We start from the raw sequence: 17,964 nt of genomic DNA on the forward strand, positions 1-17,964 counted from the left end.
CCATGTCCAGTGTGTGCCGATATAATTACAGATTACATGTGATTACACAAGTCACATGTGTATCGGTATAATCCTGAAATCATTCTGGTGAAAGTCAGCATATTTGGTTTGTTTGTGTGACGACTGACACTGAGACAGATTAATAGAGAGCACTTAATCATCTTAATAATCTGTGTGTGTGTGTGTGTGCGTGTAACAATATGTTACTATATAATACAGTTTGTGCAATCAGTCACGAGTCTTCTATATATCTGCTTTTGTAACCATGCACATGTGTTATTATCATGCATACATTGATCACGTATGCAAATGCCTGCATGTTTAAATATGTGTTACAGCCTCTGCTGGTGTCATGCGGTCGAGTGCTGAGGGGGCAGTATTCTTCAGAGAGGATTGTCACATATAATAAAGAGGCTGTTAATGATGTGGGGGGGTGCTGGAGGGCCGAGTTTATAATCTGCGGGATTAGTGCCAGTGGATTGAGACTGGGATTAAATTCGCCAAAGCATGGGCCGCTCCCGCAGACCGGCAGATTAATGGGAGGTCCTGTGCTTTTATCAGTGGCATGTCCACGGTCCAGAACGGGAAACAAGACTGCACAGGAGAGATAATTGGGGTCATTTAAAAGTCGGTTCTTGGTTTGAGAGAAGTGTTTTGCCCAGACATCAAATATGCACAATAAGCCTGTGCAATAATCAAATATGCACAGGCTAAGAGACAAACCAGATTCCCCAGAACTGGCCGTGTTCATGTTTGGACATATTTGTACCGGCTAAAAGCCCCCCCAAAAAAGGAGAGAGAGAAAATACACACTAGCCGCTCCAGGCTCCCGTGATGCAAACATGCCAGCTTTTTTTTTTTAAGGTGGGTCCGACTGCAGGGCGAAGCCTCAAAGACACTCCAACTCAAAGAAATACCCAAGAGCGCCATCACTCAAAAACACATTCAACAGTATCTACTGTGAGAAAGAGGAACTCCCTCCAATATAAAGTGAATAAGAAAGTCTATTTGCACCTCAAAGTACACACACGTACACACACACGCACACACACACACAAAGTGATTGTGGAATTATAAAAAAAGTCTTTACTTTCCACAAACTTTAAAAACAAGAAATTGCTGCTTTGCAAACCATTCATCTGTTTTGTGTTTGCTCAAGGGAACAAAAAAAACTTATTGACAACTCTTATTATTCAGCTCGGTCTGGTTAATCACTTCATTTAGAATATCTTTCTGTTCATTCTCTGGAGGGCTGCGAATTGGTTTTCACCTAATTTAAACAAATTCATAATGTTTTTGTCATTGTTTTTTTTTTTAAACTTACAAATTCCCACTTGGTCTATATGCCACACACACACACACACACACACACACACACACACACACACACACACACACACACACACACACACACACACACACACATACACGCACACACACACACACCTGACCTTTAAACACACTGTCAGTTGTTGTTTTTTATATCTTTGTTGAGACACAAACAAAACCTGAAATTGCCTGTGGGCTCCTGCTCACAGTCTCACGATCAATGCTTTCTGACATTTGCAGAGGGGGGGGAGGGCCTCCTGTGTGTGCGTGTGCACGTGTGTGACTGTGTGTATGTGTGCGCCGGCGATTTCGCATCCATATTTGTTTGTACGAACAAAACAACCAGTAGATGTCCCGGACAGGTGAGGTCAATTCTTATTAAACTCACATTCCAAAACATATCCGCCTGCATTCATTAAACCACACTACATTTTTCTACACTTCATAAATCAAAACTGTATCCTTCCTGGGAAGGTCAAAGATCGCGATCACTTGATAAATTATGCTAAAAAGCGAAATTGTCACACATTTAATTCTATCTAATAGAAACTTCTATTCATAGTTTCAAACCATTCAAACACTATACACATGAATTGGAACATTCATAGAAAGAAAACCTTCCTGATTGCACAGGATAAAAACACTCTCGGTCCACTGCCAAAATCAATACGCGTCCAGCGATCCCAGCTAATGGAAGGTAGTGCATACAGTGTATGTACAGTGGCATCGAATCAATTTGATTTACTGAAATCACACAAAAAAAAATACTACAAAACGATTAATTTAGGGGAAGTGGTTTGAAGAGTATGAGATAGGTGGCACAGAAATGTTTTAGCGTCGATGACCTATTGGAAAATTGAGCTCGCCCTCAGCACAGTCGATACAGTATGAAGCACAGCGGAGGCAGCGCTGTCAATTTAAACACAGGGGTGCTCTGCATCCGCACACTTATGCACACAAATTGAGGCTGTGATGCCTTCCTGTGGCGTCCTGTGGTTGAAGCGACTCTGATCAGGCGTATCCCGGAGGAGGAGGTGTGGTATGAAATGTCAGAATTAAAAAACAAAACAAAACAGACACACACACAAATCCTTCCATTCTTGTTCTTGCTTTTTCAGCGCTCTAACAACCTTTTTTCCCCCGACAAACCCCACCAACACAATGTTTTTAAGTGAAAACGGAATACTTGATGCATTTTGGGGGTCTGTTTACACGACAATGCTCAGAGTGAAAACTGTGATAATTCAATGTGTCTGGGCCTTTTGTTTACACGTGAATGAAGCCACAAGTTACTGAAAACGATTATGACTGAAAACTCCAGTCAAAGTGGAGATTTGGAACAACTCTGTCTTTCCGTTTGCATGAAGCCACTCGGGGAGACGGAGTTTTAAATCATGGCATGCGACAGAAACGTCATCAGTATCATGTGTGTGCGACCTGCGTTTACAGTTTTTCAGGATTCTGATTGGCTAATGTGGCTTTATGGCTTTCATTACACTGTCACCTATAGGTTTGGCATGCTCATTGTCGCTCTTAACGAGGTTTTTATGCAGGTTTGTGTAATTGAAGTACATTTTGGGGGGGGGGACATAGAAGGGGAAATATTAGTTTTTGTAAATACCCAGCTATGTGTAAACGTGGCCTTATGGTTGAGAGTCACTCATAATAGCAGTACAACTAGTCCATGCAAACGTTTGCAGTCCAACAGCGCCCACTACTGTCTCTACATGAAAGCGACATCGTTTTCAGCATTTCTCACGTTTACGTGTAAACAGACATTGTTTTCAAAAACATTACAATGTGCACGCAAAACCTTTCTTAAATGAAAACACACAAACGACGCGAGTTTCACTTGAGAAACGTTGTTTCACATTGCTTTTAAGAAAAGCTGTGGACTCATCACAGTGAGGCCACACACTGGAGATCAAGCACCCGTTAGTATTGATGTTTGAGAATACTTCAGAACCACTGACGTAGTGTGAAGGCCATCCTCAAAACAAAAGGGATAGCAGCAGGACTGAATGCCACATTGCCCAACAGTCAGCAATCAACAAGGTCATCCTCATTATCATCGGCTACTGATGTCCAGGGCTGGTAATGTCTTCGTATGTCAGCAGTGTAAAATGCAGCTTTTTGTGTCTCTTGACATTAACTGCAGAGTCAACTGTAAACTGTGGGGACATTTTAAAATGTGGCATTTATTTCTTATTTAGTGTTCCAGCTATATTTAATCCTTTCAGATTTTATGAATAAATGTTTGAAAGAGCAGCTTTAAATAGACAAAAGGAGCAGATAAGTTGAGAGATAAAAGATTCATGAAGCAGATGATGGGAATGTGCTGTGGCAGTAAAACAATGGCTTAAACCCTTAAAGGTCAAGGGGATTTCTAAGACAAATATCATAAGACAGAAGAGCCATTTACCTTCTCTTCCACAAAAATGACAGAGATCTACAGTTACACTGTGCAGGCTTCGACGCGGAGTTCTTAGAAAGAGTCCTCGGCTGTCCTCAGGCTGTCCTCTGAGTCTTGGAAGGATGTCCAGCTAAAGGGTAGGGAGTGCTCCGGGGTGAGGGCACCAATTAGAGGGAGGTCAGAGTCTGAGCCAGTTTATTTTATCTTTTTCCTCTTGATAGTCATCTAGGGTCTGATCTACCAGAGCTTTGTGTGTATAAAACATGGTACTGGGAGCGCGCACACACACACGTGGAAACTGATCTGCTAACTGAGGATCCCATCTAACAGACACTATCGATTTGGTTTCTTGAATTTGGAATATTGGGTGTGTGTTGCAGACTGTGTGAAATGTATTCATACATAAGGCACAATGTGATTTTCTACGTCTGCGTTGTTTATTATCATTGGTGGTGAAAGCCGACTCAGCCCTCAGCAGAAATGCTGCTGTTTTTGTGGCGTGGCGCACCCTCGCTGCTGGCTCCACACGACTTTTGCATCAGGACTTTATTATTTTAAGAGGTGCACGTCAAATTTTGATCTTAAGTAGGTACATGAAATTGTTCCTGGTTTCAGGCGTGACGGCTAAAGGAGGCGGGGGCGTGTCTCTAAACAGCAGCGTTGAGCCTGAGTAAACAACTGCAAAACAACTGACTTAAAGTTGTTTGTACATCCGAAACAAACAAGCACATTACGGGAAGTGCCTTCTGTCTAGACGGCCGCAAGATCACAACACGGCGACACCCCAAAACCAACGGAGACACACTGACACCGCAAAGCCTTGATTGCTGACAACAATGGGATTGGAAGAGAGTTAATACCCACGTTCAAAAACAGCCCGTGAACCCCTGTATCCTGTTTCATAATCCTCTTTCTCTTTACACCCCAAAAACACTCAAATAATCAGCTTAAAGGTGCCGTCCACCATTCAGGAGGAAGACTGTTGACATGTTGAACTTGGAAACCAAACAAATACACACTTTGCTTTAATATTTGACTCTTCATTTGAGTTTAAGACCAAAAAACAAAAAGTTGCAATGTTTCATGCTACTTCCAAGAAAAGGATGTAATTACTCTACTGATAAGAGTATATATATAATATTTCAGACTCATTTTTTATATTAAAATAAAAGTCTAATTTATTTTATGTAGTTCCATCCAGATCTCAATCATACTTATAATACACTCTACTATTCATTATTTCAAACACTGGCACCGTAATTCACCTGAGCCTATTACCTTTTGTTTCGACTTTGAATGGTATTGTATTATCCCTCTCAGACTCTCAATTGTATCTGTCATTGGCAATGATTGGATCAATGGGGCTGATTTAATCCAGCCTGAGCCGTCAATATCTGTAACTGATGCTAATTTAGATGTAAATGATACCATCCAAATAACACACATTGCAAGTCAAGGTCATGAGGAAACACGGCGCTGTTCTACCAGAAACAGACAAAACTATACAGGAGGATACTGTTTTGGATGAAAACGGAATAACCACAAAGTGGATTTCAAAAGTTACACGTAATGAAAACGATTAAAAGCCATGCAATGTGGTCAGCCATGTAACATATACAGTAGATACAGTTTACAGTATAACTTAAAATGTTTTACTGCTCTCCTTAAAGGTCGGAACCAAGCAACCTGTATAATAGTGACATAAAGTAATTTAAATACCAGCATGGACTCTGTAGATGTCGGCTCCTGAGACCTGTGCGGTCACTTTAATGGATTATCTGGCAGGACAAACCCGAACGCTGTGTGTGTGTGTGTGTGTGTGTGTGTGTGTGTGTGTGTGTGTGTGTGTGTGTGTGTGTGTGTGTGTGTGTGTGTGTGTGTGTGTGTGTTCATGAAGGCAAATGCTTCAGCCACCAGCAGGCTTTTTCGACCTCAAAACACAAGTTTAATCCCCCAAAGAGGAGCCCCCGGTGTACCCATTCACCCTCTGCGACTCAAACACGCCAAGATACACGGACACACACGCGCGCACGAACACACACACACAAACACACACACACACACACAGCTGGCTGGTCATGAGATGCACCCCCTACTGTGTGGGAACATACCCTCTTGACGGGAGAGCGTTAAAGACTGTGTGTGTGTGTGTGTGTGTGTGTGTGTGTGTGTGTGTGTGTGTGTGTGTGTGTGTGTGTGTGTGTGTGTGTGTGTGTGTGTGTGTGTGTGTGTGTGTGTGTGTGTGTGTGTTTTTGTTGTCTGCGTGTGTGTGTGTGTCCCTCTGTTGCTCAGTCACCTGCATGCATTTGATCATCCATTATATCTGTGTGTGTGCGTGTGTGCGCGCATGTGTGCGTGTGCGCGCATGCGTGCGTGCATGCTCTTCAAAGAGGAGCTCAGAAGACAAGCATTAACAATGATATCACTTCAGCCCCTATGAATCTCTTTCTACCTCCCACCGGGCGAAGAGTGGTGGGAGTAGAGGGAAGAAAACGGGAGTGTCAGAAATGAAAGGGAAGTGTGTTTGCGCCTGGTGGGTGATGAGTGTGTGTGTGTGTGTGTGTGTGTGAAGGAGGGGGGGGGATTATAACGGGAAAATTGATGACAACAAAGGGGTGCTGTTGTTGGCATGTTGCCAGCATCTAAATCAAGGCTGCAGAGGACAGAGACTTTATTAAAGGAGGAGGATGAAAAAAAAAAAAAAGTCTTCCTGTGATTTGTGCTCTCGCTTAAGATCTCTTTGTTTGTAATGTTTTCCTTTACTGTTTTCCTTCTGTTCTTCTTTCTTTTTCATTTTAGTCAGGTGCAGCTGTGTTGACTTAACAGAGGCATCCCGATCCTGTGAAACACGGCGTTATTAATCTTTATTTCTATGCTTCGGCTTTTTTGCTTCAGAAATTACTGCATACCACACTTTGTTAGGTTTGGTTTGACTCAACCAACTACTGATGTGATTGCAGCAGTCGGTGGTCAGAATGTGGAAATGGTCATACAAACCACAAACAAGTTTGATTAAAGTCACAGAATAAACAGACAAAGCGAAAGAACTTAATATGAGATAAAAGGTTTATGTGTGTTACTGCAGCCGGGAACACAGCGCTGTTACGTAAGCTCCTAATGAATGTCATTAAATTGTTAAATATGGGATTTGTGTACATAACTTGGCCCAAGTTCAGCTTTAATACAATGTTTTTCATTCTTTTTTATTTTGGTCCTTTCTCAGCATCTGGACCCCACTTTCCTGGGATGAATACCAAAACAGCAATGTTGCATGCTTATTAATTATATAGTGATTAGCTGCACAATGTATAGTGTCTCAATGTCAACGTTAAACAATATACTTGGCTGGATGAAGGGTATATATTTTTATGGTAGTACTAGAACAGCTGTGGTTTCCTCTTATTTCTTAATGGATTTCAAACTACAAAATCAGATTACAAGTATGGAATAAAAGCATCTCGTTGTCAAATCACATTATGGAACCAGATCAAATTGATAAACTGCTCTCAGAGCGACATTATTGTGTTTCTTCTAACAAGCAGAGTCGGGCCAGGTGACCTGTTTCAGATGACCAGGCGACAGAGAGCGTTAATGACAGAACCCGCAAAATCTAAGAGCAGCTTCAGACGCAAGGTCGTCCCCACTTGTGCCTTGAGCTTCAGTCTACTTTGGCATTTACGATTCGCCGATCAGCCACTCTACGATTTCGACTGGTGAAGTTTGACCCGGAGTACAGAGAAGGCTGTGGCCTCGTTTACACAAAAGAGAAAATTCTAAACCTTCAGGAAATTTTCAGTGTTTGCGGCGGAAAATGAAGAAAATACAACGTTTTGAGAACGCTCATGCATAGTATCTGTGTAGATGGTGGAGGCGCTGCTACGACCCCAGTGCTTCATGGGTGTAGTAAGTAGTTCTTTTGCACATGTGCGATGGGCAGTAACAACAATGACGGCCTCCAGAGTGTCATGACTCCCAGACCATGTTCTCCTGGGACTTTATAGTTTTATAGGTGAGATTCACCTTTAGCAGAGCTTGATCGTCTGTCCATATGAATGTCTTGTGTACTCCCCATTGTTAATGTTTTGTCTGTACAGCTGTGTGTGTTTGTGGTTTCATTACAAAAAAAAACCCCATAAATATTGCACACAATAGCAACAAAAGTTAACGTGAGTGATAAAAGAAAATAGATGTTTTCGTTTTTATTATTTATCTGCTGTTTCAAGACTGATTGTAACAAATGAAGTTGTTTTAATAGCAATGACAGTAAAGTTTTCTGATTCGAAGGTTGTCTGATATTTAATTCACAGAGGCAACACAACAAACACCTCGACGGAATTCTAATGTTGCAAACCTATTTCTCAAAACTCTAAAAGTACTCCATGTGGATTTCTCCGGAGGGCATCCATTTCAGCGTGGAAGACCGGCAGCTTTTTCTCCATCCTCTTCATCTTTGTCATTAGCAAACCTCCACACGGAGCTCGGCAGGAAGTGGAAAAATCACATTTTCTTTGGGCAAGACCACACCGATCTCCACTCTCTCAGTCTTATTCTTTCTTCCCTCACTCCACTTGCCTCTCTACCTTTTCTCACTCTTCTTCTTCTTCCTCCTCCCTCTTTCCCTTTCTTGTGCCGGGTCTTTCATGTACAGATCAGAGAAGCCTGCCACTTATCACAGGAGTCTGGAGAGGCTTTTAATAAAAGCTGGCGTTACATGCCTGATTTAACAGGGCACACACACACACACAAAGAGGCCTCTATCTCTCCGTCTATCCTTCCCGAGGATATATCTCCACAAACACATTTATCTCCAAACAGAAACAATGTCGGTCACTCGTCTCCCTCGCGCACATGCGCTCGCGTTTATTGGCCTGCTCCAGCTCTTGTTCTGTCACAATGGGATTAGTGGTGTGATTCTTCCACTCTTTTTAAGTGGGCACGCCACCAATCCACTTACGATGGACTCTGTTGAATACTAAAAAGAGTGAAGAGGAGGGGAGGAGAAAGGAAAGGATGGGTGGGGGGGGGGGGGGGGGGGGGGGGTCGGGGAACTGGAAAGGGGACCCAAGAAGAAGGAAGTTTAACCAAGGAGGAAAAGCGAATGTCAATAACACATAAAGAGGAAATACAACTTTGTGCGATAATGAATGAAGGGAGAGAAAATCACACATAAAGGAGAATTGGCATTACTTATTGGCAGAGGTGAGCCAATGACTGCATAACTGCACACACACACACACACACACACACACACACACACACTAACCTGTTGCCAGGGTGACAGGAGCCCGTAGAGGCCCCGCCCTCCCCTGCTGTGTTTCACACAGTGATGTCATCGGTTGCCGCCGGCGCCGGGTGGGCCCTTAGCCAATAGGACAAAGGCACCGGAGGGCGCAGTCTGTCCTTGTCTGATTTTATTCTCCCCCCCCCCCCCCCCCCCCCCCTCGTCTTTTTGACTCCCTCTCGTTCTCTCCTTTCATCAGGTGCTCTCTCGCCCGCCCTCTCATTTTCTGGCCCGCTTTCTTTCTGACTTATTCAACTCAATCAGTGGGCGGCTGCAGAAGTTGAGGCTTTAGGTCTTTCAGCTCTGATGAAAAGTGAACCTGATTAGGGCAGTTGGGAGAACTGTTCACGGCAGGAGAGGCCACAGCAATTATTCCCAGTAGATGCAACTTTGTTTTGATATTTTCTCATTTTTTCAGCAACTTCTATTGAGATGAAGAGATGTTCTAAGTAACAAAGAAAATAAATAAAAATGCTTCACAGCGAATGCTTCTGCAAAGTCAACAATACTGAAGTAGGAATAAAGAATGAATGGCTGGAGGTTCAGTAGTTAAGCTTCATAAAACTGGGCCAAACAAGTGGATCGGCTTACGATTGTCTCATTCGATCGCAGCAAAAAAAATAGTTATAAACCTTCAAAGCTTAGTTGGCCTGGAAATACAAGTATGGAGTAATTTCACTTTTGATGGTTTCCCTGTCGTCATTTTACACATTTTGTTTTTTGTTTTCTTTTGAAATTCTGACTATGTCTTTGGTTTAGGTCTGGATGATTTAACCTGCCCTGATGCCGTTCACCCGTGCCTGAGTGTGTGACTGTCGTCACCTGGTGACTGTGGTATATATTGGGCATGTTCTGTGAAGTATGGTTGTTGATTCGTCTGTCTTTCTGTGGCAGTAACTAAGGACTCTCGTCTGTTCTGGGCCAGCTTCTGAACGGTTCCCCAAGTGTATTTGAGGGTTATGATCTCCTTTTATACAGTCTGACTATGATGACGGTCTTCATGCTCTCTGGATTATTGAGAAGTTGTCAGTTGAAGATGGTCTGAGGCGGAGGATCCATCTGAAGTTGTCTCATTCCTTCCAAAACTCTCTGTTTTGTGCGTCTTCTTTCTTTGCATCCATCACATGGCCTTGCATCCACCCTGTAGCGAGCAACATGAGTCCTGCATGGGACCCTATTCTTCTCCTTCCCTGTTTAATTAGTCACTGTCTTCCTGCTGACGTTTGCACTTCTGGGTGTTTTGGTCTAAAACTGAAATGTGGATTGCATTGATGGCACACTGCTCTCTCGAGGAAAGTGATTGCACTATTGATCAAGCAAATGCAGGTTTCTCAGTCAAGTCTGCAACTTTGTCTCATTAAAACATGGACACAAAGTCCACAAGAACAGAGAACTTTGTTGGCTTCTGTTGTTCTTTCATCGTAGTCATGGGAGAGCAAAAAACGTCTATGTATGGACCTTTAGGGGTAAAGTGCTGCGCACTTACATACTCAGGTGGGGTACATTGCACATGCCTGCTTATTGTTACATCCAGGGGTTTCACAAAGGCAAAAAATCCAAACAAAAAAACAGATAATACTGTAAACATGTCTATTAATTTACATAAATGTGTTCATTTTACCCAACATGCTTTGGCTTACATTCTAATTCTCTTTTTGGGGAAACGTCCTTGCCCCTTCCCTTTGCTGAAGAAAATGATGGGGAAGTTAGAAGTGCCGGTTTTAATGTGTGTCATGTCCTAACTCTGTGAATTTATATTCACAACTTTGTTTCCGTGTGTTATGTAATGCTGATTTATTCCTGACTCATTAGATTCAAGGGCTTGAGATGCACAGTGTGAAAATGACGAGAGGGATTTTGTTTTTATTACTTGTCGCTGTCAGCCTCCAGAAGAAAAACGGGCTGACTCTCTTACTTCAAACACAACTCAGGCTGAACCTTTTTTTTCTACACAAGTTCTTTACCGAGTCTTGTTAAAGTGACTAACGTGGATTTAGACGAGTCACTTTGAGTGTGTCCACTCTCGCTCTGTGAAATGCAACCTTACATCTATTATTTTTTTGAAGAGATCACTGTTGCACGGATTAAATGTAGCACTTTTATTCCATTACTGGGCATTTAAAAATATAGAGGTAGGAATACAACATTTTAATTTACAATCCAACATTTGTGCAACTTGTGCAACAACAAAGCTGAGATATGCACATAATGTGCAAACTCCACAATCACCTCATAGCCGTGGCCCTATAATCCAATGTGGCGCATACATGCATATAAAATGAACCAAATTCAATAGTTTTCATCAATGTTTTTCATTTCTAAGATAACTTTTCACCTAATTTCCATGCATATAATTATATAAAAACATTAAGATAAAAATTTGGATCCCCAGAAAAATAGAAAAACCAAATACATACATGTATTTTTTTTCTGTCATGCATATTAGATTACATTCAACTTTATTTTTAATACAGTGAAATGTTGATTGATGCAAAAAAGCAGTAAACTGCAGTAGTAATAGTAATGATAATAATGTGTACTTCAACGCTGATGTTAAATTAACAAAATGTAACTGCTTTTAGACGATATGAACTGTAACATAAAGAACCACTGGGGTTAAAAATGTGAACGGGTTGAAAAGGAAGTGACATTTTGATTGCCTATTAAAAACAATAGAAACTTTAGCTTCCCAGATGTAAATAAAGCAAATTATAAAAGCCAATGTAGATAAACCCAGCACAAAATCTCCTCATTTTAGTGATTACTTAGGTTATTCTGGGCACCACTGCCCTGCTGTACCCCCTTCAAGGACCACTTCAGACACTTCAGACAGTTTTTTTCATCTCCCACATAAAAAGAGCTAATGAAAAAAAAAAAAATAGGGATCAACTGTATTGGGAACAAAAGAGTGAATGGTAACTTTCTCTACTCGCTGTGTTTTCACCACCCAGTGTTTTTCCTCGGCTCTCGCAGCAGCTCTGCGGGGATGATTGCCCTTTCCCCATTACATTGGCAACTCCACAGTAACTCGGAGAGCAAAACCCTCACTTCAGGAGACATTTAATTTTCAGTCGCTGATCTAAGAATAAAGAATTAAAAAAAAATTAAAATGTTATTCGTGTTTCTCCGCCTCCAATAAAAGTATGACTTATATTGTTGATTGCTCTCTAAAGGCTGTTACATATTTTTTCTCTTTTCATTAAAGACAAATGAGAAGAAAATCTGATTAAAACCAAGATGTACGGAAACCTCATTTCTTAAAGTGCGCGTTGGTTTTGTATGCTCCCCGGAGGTTTGCCCGAACGTGGACGTTCCCCCAAACTTTCTCCGTTGTGTTCCACTCTGTTTTATATGGCGTAACCTTGTTTTATCCTCCGCCGTTACACCATTTCATCTTATCCCTGCATGCAGCAATAATGTTTCACTGCCATGCGGTCTCTCTCCTCTTTGCCATTATCTCACGCGTCTGCCATCCTTTTGTCACAGGGGAGAAATACAGCCACGGCTGTTGTGCTTTCTTGTCCCAAAAGCTGCCGACTCCAAGGACTCTTCAGAGCAGATAAGAACACTCTGCAGACACACACAGACAATAATTGATAAGCTTTTTTTCCTTCTTCTTTTTTTTTTCTTTAACGACGACCGTCCATTATGCAACCTAGTGTGTGAGTCTGTGTGTGTGAGTGTCCATGACACGCAGTGAGTCCCGGGTCAGTGAAAGGAGCCACTGGGGCGAGACTGATTGCTAATTATTGCGTTGGATGTTGGCGGCGTGTGGAGAAAGGATGCGATAATGGGGGGTAGAAGGGAGCAGGGCTACCGTCACAGGCCTTTACCTGACACATACACACTAATACGACCGAAACACATTCGCCCCCTGTGAACATGCATGCTTGAATTTGCCTGAATTTGTGTGCTGTGATTTTCCCCTCTCTCTCTGCGCAATCTGCATATGTACCTCTGCTTTCCTGCTCTTACATAAATCTCCCTGTTGACCCCGTCGGCTGCTCCAGGCAACACTTTCCTCTTTGCCGAGTGCAGACAGGAAGCAGGTACACCCGGAGGAGACCCCGACAGGAACGTCTTCCTGTTTCAAAGTTAACAAAAGATGGACTGAGGTCAAGTTTTTTTTTTTTTTTTTCTCTCTCTTTGCCTGCTTCCTTGACACATATCGCAGCCATAACAATTAAGAGTGAAACCTCAAGCGTTAGAGTGCAGATCCTGTCAGGAAATAAAGGGGCTGCTATCAAATGGCCTAGTTCTTCTTCCAGAAATGTTAGAAAGACATTGTTTATGTGGCTTTATTATGTTTTCATTTCACATATGCTGAGTTTAGAAGGACAGTTAAAGTATAGTGAATAAAACAAATAGCAGGTCTTTGTTTGAAATGAATAAAACTATTGGGAAGTACTGAAGTTCATGAACTGCTACAACCTTGAATTAATGTCCCAGTGGCAACCAGCAATTACAGTTACAATAGAACCATGAAATAAATTCCTAATCTTCACACAAAATATGTCACTTAACTCATCTAGTTCAAGAGTATTTATACATTTTCAGATATGGAATTCTTGCACTGATATTTTTGACTTTAGCGAATTGAGAAAAAAATCCTAATTTCATTCTCAGTCAGCAGAGAAACGGCTGCTTATAGTAAAAAGTACTGCATATATTGCTAAAAATCCCTTAGTGAGGAGAAGTTCTGAGTGAAAATCAGCATTTGAGTTTTAGAGGCTTTATTTTCACTGAATTCATCAGGTAGCAGTGTTCTTGGGTTTGTTTGAAGTATTTCCAATAAGAGAGGAAAGGACAGACCGGACGCAACCTGTCAGAGAGAGGACGATGAATTGATGGATGTGGAACAGGAACCAGTATACTCCGGTAACTCTCAGTAACTCTGTGTGTATGATTTGGTTTAAGCCCTGATCCAGACTCCAGCACTGTTCACTTGTTCAAAAAAAAAGCAGAAAATATTACATAAAACGCATCACAAGTCCTGATCTCTCTCACCTGTGTGTCATATGATGGCCTCCGTTCAACTGGTAAACAAGCACAGTCACAAAGCGAGAAAAGCTCCTGGCTGAGCAGATGACGTCTCCTCGTGTCAAGAGGGTTCATTGAGGGGTGATCGCCGCTATTGGTCTTCACTTGATTAGAAAATCAAAGGCTGCATACATGGAAACAGCATCATGTGACGGGTGAGCGAGGCACAGCTGAGATAATATTTGAGCTGCATCGGGGCGAACGCAGTTCACTGCAGACAGTCTGGGTCGTTACGGAGAAGGAAAACAACAATCGGTTACAGTGAAGACATAAATTTAATGGACGTCACCCGACGTTAATCAAGAGCCAGCAACCATTCAACTCAATGACAAACACAGAAACATTTTAGTCCTAACCGTTATCTGTGCGCCGCATCATAAGTTATTTAGTTCTACATTAAAACTAATGAAAATCTCAATCTTATATTGGTTTTGGGACTTATTGTGCACAAGTTGATGGATGCCTTGGGACAGACCAAAGAAATCACTTTTTTTTTTTTTACGGTCTAAAAAATGTGTATTTTCCTAAAGATTACCTCAAAGGAAACATTTAAATTACCCCTTTTTTTTTGGTTTGTTTTGTTTTTATGTAACAGCTCTGCAACCGCCAATAATAAAATACCTAAAAGTGTAATAAAATATTTGGTAATAATTAGAAAAACTTAAAACAAGAATGAATTAGTATAAAAAAAAACATTTATGTAATGACTGGAGCTAATGATGTAAAGATGAATTAAAAAAAAGCATATAAATATATATATAATGGTAATAGAATAGGAAATGATATATAAAACTGCATTTCTTTGACATAAAATAATTTTTTTTTGTAGGTTTTTCACAGTTTGATAATGAAAAATAAGTTTAGTAGGTGGCATAGCGATTACATTCATTCACTGAGAATTCATACATACAAAGTTATTACAATAGTTTGTAGACTCATTACATATTGATGTTTAATCCTAAAATATGACTAAATATCATCAATATGCAGTAGCTTAATTTTTACTGTATATACAAATTACATCTGAACACACAGAACGTAACTTCTTCACCACCAACTCAAGTGCAAACCCGAGTTTGTCTATAATCGCACAGACGAAAGCGAAATCCAAACACAGCGAGGAGGCAAAGCAGCCTGACATTACTTTCACACTTGATTGTATTTTTGGGCCTCAAAGGTCATTGAGCAGGCTGCAGTTTAATCGCACAGTTCAAACACGTGCAATTTCCGACTGTAAAATACTGTGGTGGAATGGCGACGTGTCCAGGCTGTACTTCGCCGAGTCGTCAGCTGGGATTAGCTCCAGCAGCCTGTGAGTGGATGAAGCAGTACGGGAGACGGGAGAATCGAAGTCATTAAGCTGGTGTGATTGTGAGGATTCCTACAGCGACGTGCATATGCATGGACTCTTTTGGGACTCTGTCAAGATGGAAAAACGGCAAAAACGTCTCCGTTTTCCAACAAAAATCTGTTGTTTGTTTGGCTTTCCGATCAGAAATTGCGTGAAAGTTGTTGTTTTTTTCCCACATTCATAAAGGCACAGACGTACCTTTGGGATGAGAGTTTTGACATTAAGCAGGTAATTAGTGGTGAAGGTTAAAAATCGGCGTCCAAATGTGGAGTGCAAAAGAAAAAAGCTGCCAAGTACAGACGCATAAATAATGCAACAATGCAGAAACACTTATTATTCATCTTTCTCAGTCATTGCACTTAAACAGGTTGGTAAAAAAAATAAAAAATTTGAGGTATTAAGCAGTTGAGAACGTATGTTGTTAACATGAACGCTATCAAACAAACACAAGATCAATCTAAATCAACTTATTTCAGAGACAAACTATGAAGAAACGACTGGAGGAAGAGAAAATGTAGTTCAGTGTGAGTGAAGGACGAGAGGAAGAGAGAACAAATCAGCCGAATCACTCTTATCTCATATGCATATTTTACTCGGCAGGATTATTAAACTGTCCATTTCACCATCGTGCCAATGAGACCGAGGCATTCAGCTGCGTTTTAAAGCCTCTAACCTAGTTTTCTCGTAGTCGACGGAGCACTTTTTGAGTCCAAAGCAATTAGGCAAACCCAGTGGCTCCGTCGGTGAAAGCGATGAATGCAGTCCTACACTGAGAAATTAACAACTATGCTTCCACTCTCCATTCACGACACATCTCTCCTCTTCTTCTTTTTCCTTCACCTCTTTTTATTTCCTCCTGTGAAGAAATGACGGAGAGGAGTGATTAGCTGCTGAAATCTGTTTCGGGGCTCCATTCAAAAGTGACACACGAAACTCAAAATCATCATTGGGGGGTGGGGGGGGTGGGGGTGGGGGGGGTGCTATTTGGAGAGCCCGATTTCCATGACAACAGGTCCGGGGATTAGGGTGAAAAACTGTCATGCCAGAGCAATTGTCAGTGCACCTTGATTCAGAGGAGCACTTATAGGAGCCCAGGGGAGAGGAGAAGAGGACGGAAGGGTGGGAAGGGAAGAATATGAAGGATCAAGGATGGAATGAAGGAATCGGCAATAATCCCACCGAAGATCCCTTCACCCCCCCCCCCTTCCCGCTCGGCGCAAGTCACCATGGATGAGTGGTAATGCAATTGCAGATAGAGGTATGGTATGGGGGGAAAAAATGGATGAATATAGAAGGGATGTGAAGAATAAAGAAGGAAAAGAGTAAGGGGAGGAGATGATCACAAAATGGAAAGCTTCCACCTCACTAAGGTTCTAAAATAAAATACAGCAGACATTTTTACCCCCGACACTGACACTAACCCTCCTCTTCGGTTTGTCTGCGTTTGGGTCGATTGAGTCCGGCCGTTTTTTGCCGGCTCACTCGTTTGCTGTGTCCTTTTGTGCAAAACGATCCGCCACTGTGATCATCAATTATAGGACGGCCAAGTGGAGGGAAATGCAGGATTTTCCTGTTTTGACCGAGATAGAAAGAGACAGGAAACGCTGCCATTAAACATTATTTATATGGAGCCGGCCACAACAAATATATCTATGAGATTGATGGATGGATGGATGGATGGATCCATCACATGTTTCAGCCAATGTCATAAACTGGAAAAGCTTTCTATTTGATCGGTTCTTTACACTGCAAATGATTTGGCACTCGCCAAGATTTAAAATCTTGTAGACATGAAAGATAACTTGGTTTGTTTAAAAAAGTTATTCATGTATTTTTAGAAGCTTGATTTTTACAGTATAATCTTCAATCTAGTTTTAAAGAAAAAAAGAAACTTATTTCAGGATTTCTCATCAAGTAAAATTCACTTCCTGTGTGGAGAGATGATTTCACTAGTTTAAATTAATTTCCTTTCAGAATTTAGAGTTAATATCTTCTATTTGGGCAAGTGGTGAGAATGTAATCTCGTGGAAAGTCATTAAAATAAATTAAAAAATGTGTAAACTCGTGGAGTTTGAGAGGCAGAAGAGGTTTAGGAAAAACCAGGGTAAAAGTCACATTTTGGTCAATTTGGTGCCACAATAAGCCGAAGCCAAACACTGATGAAAGAGTCGCGTGTCAAACTCTAATATCAGGTCCACACTGAAGTCATCATGGTCCATTCCATTTGATAGCAAAACAGCTTTTGTCTTCAACATACCTGAGAAAGAGCAGCATGTTTAAAATCCCCCACGTGTTACGTTCAGACGAGCATTTCAGCGCCAGCAGTGTGGAATGAATCCTGGCAGGTAAGAGGCGGAAAAGAAAACTGCGACGTGAGCGTGAAAGACTCTCAGCCGCACAAGTAATTTTAGGTTCACGAAGCTGGCGGCAGGTTAAAGAAACACCTAGACATTATGAATTGGAGTTTCTTTTGGCTTCCCCTAATCTGTGGAGGACAGAAGGATCGCCTCCCACTAATTTCATATCCACTTTTCAAAGCACAGCCAGGAA

The sequence above is a fragment of the Lipophrys pholis genome (genome assembly GCF_963383615.2).
Source record: "Lipophrys pholis genome assembly, chromosome: 18".
Taxonomy (NCBI): Eukaryota; Metazoa; Chordata; class Actinopteri; order Blenniiformes; family Blenniidae; genus Lipophrys; species Lipophrys pholis.